This window comes from Castanea sativa, chromosome 6 (genome assembly GCF_040712315.1).
Source record: "Castanea sativa cultivar Marrone di Chiusa Pesio chromosome 6, ASM4071231v1".
Classification (NCBI taxonomy): domain Eukaryota; kingdom Viridiplantae; phylum Streptophyta; class Magnoliopsida; order Fagales; family Fagaceae; genus Castanea; species Castanea sativa.
In genome coordinates, this window is record NC_134018.1 from 6,008,084 (window position 1) to 6,017,327 (window position 9,244).

The following is a 9,244-nucleotide window of genomic DNA, read 5'->3' on the forward strand; positions in this document are numbered from 1 at the left end:
GTGGCATGTTGGAATTTAGTTCTGGGATGGTCTTGTGCTGGCTACTAATATTTTCTTTGTATCAATGAATAATTGATTTTATATCAAAAGAAAAAAAAAATGGAATATTTCAAATCATAATCATAAAAATACTAGAATTCAAAATGAAAAAGGGTTTAGGCATGGAAGTTAGATCTGGTCCTTGATCTGGCATGGAAAAGTGGAAAACACACCCTTATTCAAGGAAGGTCGAAGTTTTGTCAGCTGCCACCCTCCCCCACTCACCCCCCGACACCCCTACACCCCACAAAAAAGGAAAAGAAAAAGACCTACTCTGTAGAAACTTCCAAGGCCCATGAAGGCTTATTTACCTCTTCTTTGCCCAAATTCTTAAGGCCAATATAGTCTGATGTTGGAACTTCCAGCACATATAGAAGGTAGAGCACACAAGTGTGAGAGATTATCGTTAGAGTGTGAGCTTTTCTTTCTCCTACCATGGTCATTGAAACCTATTAAAGCAAATATTTTAAAGGTATTTGGGATTATTTCTTAATGCGTTGTTTGAAAGACTTTATTGTTGTGAAGTTGGTTTTTATAGAGGTCATTGAGGTAAACTTATATTTTTCTTAATTTGTAGTCTAAGTTCAAGTTGTGTGATAAAACTTGAGTAAATGATCAATGTAACTTGTTGATTATAGTGGATCATTCCAAACATGACTTGTCTACGTAGACTTATAGTTTTTTTGGATGGAGGGGAATAGAAAAAAAAAAAAAATATATATATATATATATATATATATATATATATTTTGAGGGTTTAATAAATCTTATTTTGAATTTTTTAAATTGGGGTGAGGGGAGGAAGTATTTAAGCCTATGTTGTGTATCCTCCCAATTTTCATTTTATTTTTTTATGAGGTACCTTAATTTTAATTTTTTTTAAATAGGAAGAATTTGGAAAAGAGGGGAGGGATTCCATTTATTTTAAAATTTTAATTACCAATTTTACCCCTATGATGAATTAATAAAAGATATCAATTTATATGACCATTCTCTTCTACTCTCCTCACCTACTTAATTTTTAATACAACTAGATGATCATCTGTTCTCATTTTTCTTAATTTTTAAAATATCTCCCATAAAAAAATTTAAAAATATTTAATTGAGGGTAATTGTTCCTCTCCCGTCTCCTCTCTTCTACTTTCTCTCTCACTCTTTACTCTCCTTTCTTTCCAAACTTCCAAACATATTACTGGTATTGGACCTGTTAAATATTGTGTACATTGTTTATGCCTTCTATGTGTTTGATAATTTGTCTCTTACGATACAAAAAAAAGTCATCTGTGAAATTGAAATCCATTAATAACTAAGATTCCATATTACATATGTTCTTAGCTTAGTCTTGATATTTCTTATCGGTAACTTCCATTAACTTTGAGTTGGTAAATCCATTCCTGGTTGACAATATTGATTAAGACTCTTACCAGGAAGTGGTTTTTTTTAACCAACATTTTAGACACTCAAACAAATCATCATCCATTTTACCTTCTAAAAAATGTGGCATTTGGCGATCTGCCCACAGGTTTTTTTGTCTTTAGTATGGCTTTGATGTTTCTACAAGCTGTAAGTATCCTAATTTATCGCTAGGATGCCCTTCCTTCAAGTTATTTTTATAACCAATCTAGGCTATTACGTATGGAAACTTGGGTTGAATCTCATGGTGCATACATTGAAATTGAAGTGAGTTGTAGCGATTTTGAGCTATAATGCCAAAGCCGGCAACTGACATTTTATATAAAATTAATGTAGGCTGCATTAGTTTTTCTAGCCCTTCTAAGTAACAAAAGAAAGGTGATCTCATGAGCTTTAAATATCAATTGTGTATTTTTACTTCATTTAAGCTACCCCACAATTTCTTTGACCATTTGCCTGGGGAGAGAGAGAACTCTTGCAAGTGACTATTTTCTGTGTAGCCTACATATACTTATGCGAACAAGATTTGCAATTCATCTATATAATACCTAAAAGCTTAAGCATAGTATTTATTATTATTATTATTATGCTCATGTTGAACCACATCAACATAGCATTTCGGTCTACTTCAATCCAATTGGTCCATTCGTTTTATTTCGATCCACTTCAGTCCATCCAGTCCACTTTAGTCCATACAATTTGGTCCACTTCTGACCAATTCGGTCCACGTTGGTCTATTTCAATCTATTTTAGTCCATTTTGGTCCACTTCGGTCCGTTCAATTCACCTCAGTCCATTTTGTCCTCTTTGATGATGTTTTAGAAGGAGAAGATTATGTTAAAAGAGGAGCTATTTAATTGACAATTATGTCAAATTTTTAGTGTAATATTGATAAGTATCTTGACAAAATTATATTTTCTTATGTTATTAAAGTTTTGTATTTTTTTTTCCTAATATTATGTGATGGATTTGCTCATTCATGCTTCCTTCTTTAGCCATTCAAGACATATAAAGGATGAATCATTTGTATGAAGTACTAGAAAAAAATCCAACCACACATTAATTTATTTACAAAATACCTCGCATTATATAATAATTGAATGTAAAATACATTATATTTTCTTAAAAAAATATACAAAATTTAAAACACTTTCTAATCACAAATATATAGATAGCTTAATTTACAAAATCTAATATATTGTATTGACTATTCTTTATTAGAAAATAATCACTTCTTTTTAAGAAGGGATTGAGACTAATACTTATAAGTCTCATATATTGTTTTAATTTTTTAATTAACAGGAAAAAAAATCATCGAATATTTTTTTTTTTAAATCATTAAATTTTTTTGGAGCATAGGGCAAATCTGCTATTAGTGTTTATAAAGCCTGCATGTAACAAAATTACAAAAATATTATTGAACCAGAAGTCACTAAGCACTTTTCTCAACAAAAAAAAAAAAATAATAATAATAATAATAAAATCACTAAGCACTAAAAGTGTTTTTAATGGATTAAAACGCCAACACCGTAATAAAAGTAACATCTTACTTATCAAAATATCAGTGTACGTACAAACTTGACATAGGATCAATGGCAGGGCTGGGATTTAATTTCAAGGGTGGCAAAATTTATAAGCAACAAACATGCGCACATACACGCAAATGTTTGATACCAATCTGAATAATGACAAATCATTCACGTGAATACCCAGCGATGTTTTAATGTAAACAAAGTTTTAAGATAACAATTTTTTATATGATGTTAATTTGTTAGGTGTTTGTAAATTTTTTAAAGTCAAAATTTTACTTATGATTCACATTAAAGGATTATTAGTAGGTAGACAAATCCAAAGTATAGCTCTTGTTAGATCTGATATTTTGATTAATTAAACTCATAAAATAGTTGACTTGCAATATTTTATAAGACTAATTTGGGAATTTATGGCCAAGAGTCTTGTAACTTAATTAGTTTTTCTAGTATTTCTAACAAAAACATTTAGAGTTTAAATTTTCTATCTCCCATTGTAACTATTGAATTATCAAATAATAAAAAAACATGTGAACATATGGGTCCAGTTAATGAGTGCTCTAGTGCATTCATTAAGGTTGATTTTTTTAATTGCGATCGATTTCCTTTTTATAAGTACTCAAGTCACTTCAACCACTTCCTAATACAAGAATTCAGCTAAAAAACAATCATACAAGTGGGATTCGTTTAAAGCCTCCTTAACAAGTGTACAAGAGCATTGATTAACAAGCCAACAAAAATTTACATGAATAAAATTTTCTTTGAGAACTTCTCAAATATCTAGTAAAAACTAGAATCCGGACTTCTTTCCTGAGTTTTCAAGGCTACTGTTATGCTAGAACGATATCTAGTCTTACTGCATTTCCATTATGCATTCGGTGGTATCAGGGATCTACTCAATCAAAACCATTCTGCATCACCCCAACCAGTTATCACAAAATGTTGAAGTGAATACTCTTAGCAAAGTTAGCTTAAATAGGAAAATATTGAGGTTTTAGCTAGTTATAGTTTCACTAAATAGTTATTGAGGCTGGTATGAATGGGTTATGAGCTTAGTCACGGAAAAGGAATAAGTAAATGGGGAGACTTAAAATGCAAGTACAAAGACTAAGACTTAAATTGTTAGTGTTTGTGAGACACCCATTAGAATTCTATCATCTGAAGTGTAGACTACGATGGCTTTGTTGAAAATGATTGTGAGAGAAAGGAAAACGGAAGAGGTGCCCATTCCATTAGTGCTTCTTGAGTCTTTAGCCAAAGTCATGATAGACCATAAGAAATCAACGAACCTGTCCTAAGAAATCAAGGAATCTATGATGGCTTTGTTGAGAACATAAATAAAAATTAGATAATATTAATAAAGTAAAAAAATGAAGATAACAAGTACAACTATGAGGTAGTTATCATCACTCTTTCATATAAAATACCCACCTTCCAGCTCTGCTTTGAAGACATAATATATTTGCCTCTGATCTCATTTGGAATTATGAGGTGGTTAATATGGCCCTCTCAACACTTCTACTTCTTACCGCTCTTCTATTCTCTTTTTACTTCATCATCATCATCATCATCTATTGCCTCTACTTTGAAACCACTGTGCTCCCAAGACCAGTAGTTAGCATTACTCCATTTTAAGCAATTATTTACCTTTTCAGAATTTGCTTCTTATGATTGTAACCTTTTGGGTTATCAGCATTCTTATCCAAAGATGGAGTCTTGGAAAAAGGGCACTGATTGCTGCTCGTGGGATGGGGTTACTTATGATAGGGTGAAGGGAAACCTGATTGGCCTTGACCTCAGTTGTAGCTGGCTTCAAGGCACCATCCCTTTAAATAGTACTCTCTTTCTTCTCTCTCACTTACAACATCTCAACCTTGCTTTCAATGACTTTGAACTTTCGTTGATTTCATCTGGGTTTGGTCAATTTACTAGGTTGAGATATCTTAACCTTTCAGGTTGTGTGTTTTCAGGCCAAGTCCCACTTCATTTATCGCACCTCTCCCTATTGGCCTCACTAGATCTCTCTCAAAATCATTTTGTTAGTCTCAAAACATTTGTTGTTAGAAGGCTTGCTAAAATTTGAAGATGCTAAGAGAACTTCATCTTGATTTGGTTGACATGTCTTCTGTTTTACTTAGGTCTTTGATGAATTTTTCTTCTTCATTGACAACCCTTAGTCTCTTTAACTGTGAATTGCAAGGGACGTTACCAGTTGATATTTTTCACCTACCAAACCTACTTACACTCTCTTTAACGTCTAATATTGAACTCAAAGGGTTTTCTCCATTGGTAAATTTGACAAGTCCCTTAAGGTTTTTGGATCTCTCTTACACTAATGTCTCAAGAGAATTACCAAAATCAATTGACAATCTAAAATTCTTAAGGAAATTGGGATTACGTCAATGCAATTTTAATGGCCCAATACCTGTATCACTCGGTAACCTTACACAACTCACTGATTTGGATTTATCTGAAAACCATTTTAGTGGTGAGATACCATCATCACTTTCAAACCTCAAGATGCTATCATACTTGGGTCTAGAATACAACAATCTCAATGGTAAGATCCCATAATCACTTTCATTTTACAATGTATAGTTTGTGCAAATTGTTTGAATCTCATAAAATTGCAATTTTGCAGGTTCATTTCCCTCATCAATTGGGATCCTCACAAAAGTTACTCAAATTTTCCTCCGATCTAACTACTTCACCGGTCAAATTCCATCACTTTCAAAGCTAAAGGATCTCAATCTTATTGACTTAAGATTCAACAACCTTAGAGGTAGAATTCCTGATTTTTTGACCAACCTCACAAGACTCACCAAAGTTTACTTGTCTTAAAACCAACTCACAAGTCAAATTGGTGAATTCCAAAGTAGCAATTCCTTACAAATTCTTAGATTGGAAAATAACAGGCTTTATGGTTCTATTCCAAAATCAATATCTAATCTTGTGAATATTATAGAGCTTGATATTTCATCAAATGACTTGAGTGGCATTGTGGAATTTGATCAGTCTATAAAGCTCAAAGAACTTCAAACTCTTGATCTTTCATATAACAATCAATTATTGAGCATCAAAAGCAAATTTAATGATACCTTCCCTGATCTTCAATCTTTGAACTTAGTTTCTTGCAACATAACCAAATTCCCAAATTTCATAAAACTGTCAAAAAGATTAGAAAACTTAGACCTATCTAATAATAGCATTTACGGTCAAGTCCCACAATGGATGTTTGAAATTAGGGAGAATTTGGTATACCTAAATCTTTCTTATAATTTTTTATCAAGTATAGATAGACTTCCATGGAAGAATCTAAGGTTACTTGACCTTCAGGCCAATCTATTACAAGGAAAGCTTCTTGTTCCTCCATTTTATACAAAAGTTTTTTCTATCTCACACAATAAATTGACAGGGGGTATCCCATCTATGATTTGTAATGTAAGTTCCCTTGCAATCTTTGACATATCTCACAACAATTTGGGTGGGGCACTTCCACAATGTTTGGGAAACTTCAGTTATTCTCTTTTAGTGATGGATTTGCAGATGAATAATTTTCATAGCATCATCCCTGATACTTTTTCATGGGGCTATAGCTTGACAACTCTTGTCTTAAATGGTAATCAATTTGAAGGGCTATTACCAAAATCTTTGGTTCGCTGTACAAGTTTAGAAGTTCTAGACCTTGGAAATAATAGGATAAATGATTCATTCCCTTCTTGGTTGGAAGCTCTATCAAATCTAAGGATTCTTGTCTTGGGATCTAATAGACTCCATGGTCCAATTGGAAATCATAAAACTGATGGGATGTTTTTCTCTAAACTTCAAATTCTTGACCTCTCCCACAATGAGTTCATTGGCCTTTTACCAAGAAATTATTTTGAAAACATGAAAGGCATGAGGAGTATCGATGAAGATAAACCTGAACAACAATATTTGGGTGAATATTATCTTCACGAATATCCAACTACAACTTATTATCAAGATTCAGTAGTGGTAACAGTAAAAGGATTGGAGATAGAAGTACTGAAAATCCTAACCATCTTCACAGCAATTGATTTATCAAGCAACAAATTCCAAGGAGAGATTCCAGAAGAACTTGGAATGCTTAAATTTCTCCAACTGCTCAACCTTTCCCATAACAGCCTAACTGGACATATCCCATCATCTTTGGCAAATTTATTAACACTTGAATTGTTAGATCTCTCTTCAAATAAACTCGGTGGGGAAATTCCCATGCAATTGACAAGCCCAACATTTTTGGCCGTGTTAAACCTTTCGCAAATCTAGCTTACTGGATCCATACCTCAAGGTAAGCAATTTGCTACATTTCAAAATGACTCATATAATGGGAACTCGGGATTGTGTGGATTTCCACTGTCATGGAAATGTAGTGCTGACGAGCCTCCACCTCCTCCACTAGCATTAAATTTCCAAGAAGACAATAATGATTCAATGTTTGGAAATGGATTTGATTGGAAGGCTATGTTGATTGGGTATGGATGTGGATTGGTGTTAGGATTAGCTATGGGATATGTTATGTTTAAAATGGGAAAACCGCAGTGGCCAGTAAGGTTGATTGAAGGAGAACAGAATGGAAAGGTGACAATGCCCAACAACCAAAGACCCAAGCGAAGAAGAAGTTAATGTGTGCTCTGAGGTAAGTGTGACAAAATCCTCTTTGAATTTATATTGTGTGGTTTTGTATAAACTTATCTAAGAAGTTAAAACAGTATTTTTGTGAAGTTCATAATCTGTAATTTTTCTCTGTTTTGCATGCAAGGTATTGTAAAAAGTGATGAGGACCCTATTCTCTACTATGAATCAGAAAAGATTACTAGCTTTGACTTACAGGTGTTCATTAGAATGGCAACTATCAAGGAGTGGATCATGCTTGTATGAATTATGGTGTCGTTTCCTTATTCCTCAAAAAATCATTTTCAGATTTTATGTATGTACATTTGAGGGTATTCTATGTGTTTGTTTTAAAATTGTGTCGTGTGTTGGACTTAATCTTGGAGCTGGTGTTGTTCTTAGTTGGCTTATCTTTATGTATGTACTAGTTGCAAATCAATGCGATGCAAAGAAAAACTTTGTTTAAAGGTGTAAGCCGATTTTATTTGTCTCGAGCTGAAACAAATAAACTTAAGTTCATTATATTTTTATCTAATGACTAAAGCCAGAGAATAGAATGCCCTAGACAAAGCCAACTGTGTAAAAATAAATAAAAAATAAAAACTGGTGAAGAAATGGAAAGTCGCCACAAAGAAAATAAAAGATAACAAAATGGGAAAGATAGAGAAATATTAAGGTTATAAGCGTGTGAATATCAAGATAGCAAAGTGCTTGTTAATAACTTACTATTATAGAAAATCACCAGAAAACTTAGCCATCTCTCTCTTCCAACTTTATTCCGTCAATCCACCCTATATACATATGCAAAAACTCGTATCTAAAATAATCAAATATGATGAGCACATAGTCAGAGCATTAGTTTTCCAATATTTACAAATAAGTTTTAAAAAATCTAATAAAGGAAAACGAAAAAAAAGAAAAAGAAAATAAAGATGTATTTGCATACAACAATTACAAAATAAAAGAAATAACACTAATAGCCATCAAAAGCTATATTAGAGCTAAATCTAATTAGCTTCTCTGTTTCCATATCATTGATAAATTTATCAAAGGTTAGTGTCAGAAATCATGAGTACAAATAACGAATAAGTATTGAGGAAACAAAACTGAAAGGAAAATAAATAAAAAAAGGATGATGGATTTCAATTCTTACCTAAGCTCACAGCAATAGCAATAGTTCATGTCCCTTCGGGATGTGCATTGGGCATTGTCTAGGAAATGGAATATAAACACCTAGAGAAGCCCCACAAACTCTATAGAATGCAAAAATAAATTGCATAATTCTAACACACATTTCCACAAACATGTAAAATGCAACAAATGGGAGATCTAGTATCATACAGCTTTTAATAAGAAAACAAACATGGGAAATCCAAAATCTGAGACGCAATAACAAACACACACAAAAGCTGTAAATAAAAGAAGCCATTCATTGTTGCTCTTTTAATCACAGTATCTATCACTCTCTGTCTATAAACACACTTGGACACGTAAAATTAAAAAATAAAAATAAAAAAGAAAAAAAGAAAAATTAAAGAAATAGAAAAAGAAAAATCTTTCGTTTGAACTTTGAATCAAATATGAAGTTTTGGTGTAAAATTTTCTGGTTGCTACCAATCAAATATATG

The 9,244-nt window shown here is 32.5% G+C and overlaps 1 pseudogene; it reads left to right on the top strand.

The window, feature by feature from the left end:
* The first annotated feature begins 4,467 nt into the window (after positions 1-4,467).
* Positions 4,468-7,628, top strand: LOC142638400 (receptor-like protein 7; annotated as a pseudogene).
* The last annotated feature ends 1,616 nt before the right edge of the window (positions 7,629-9,244 follow it).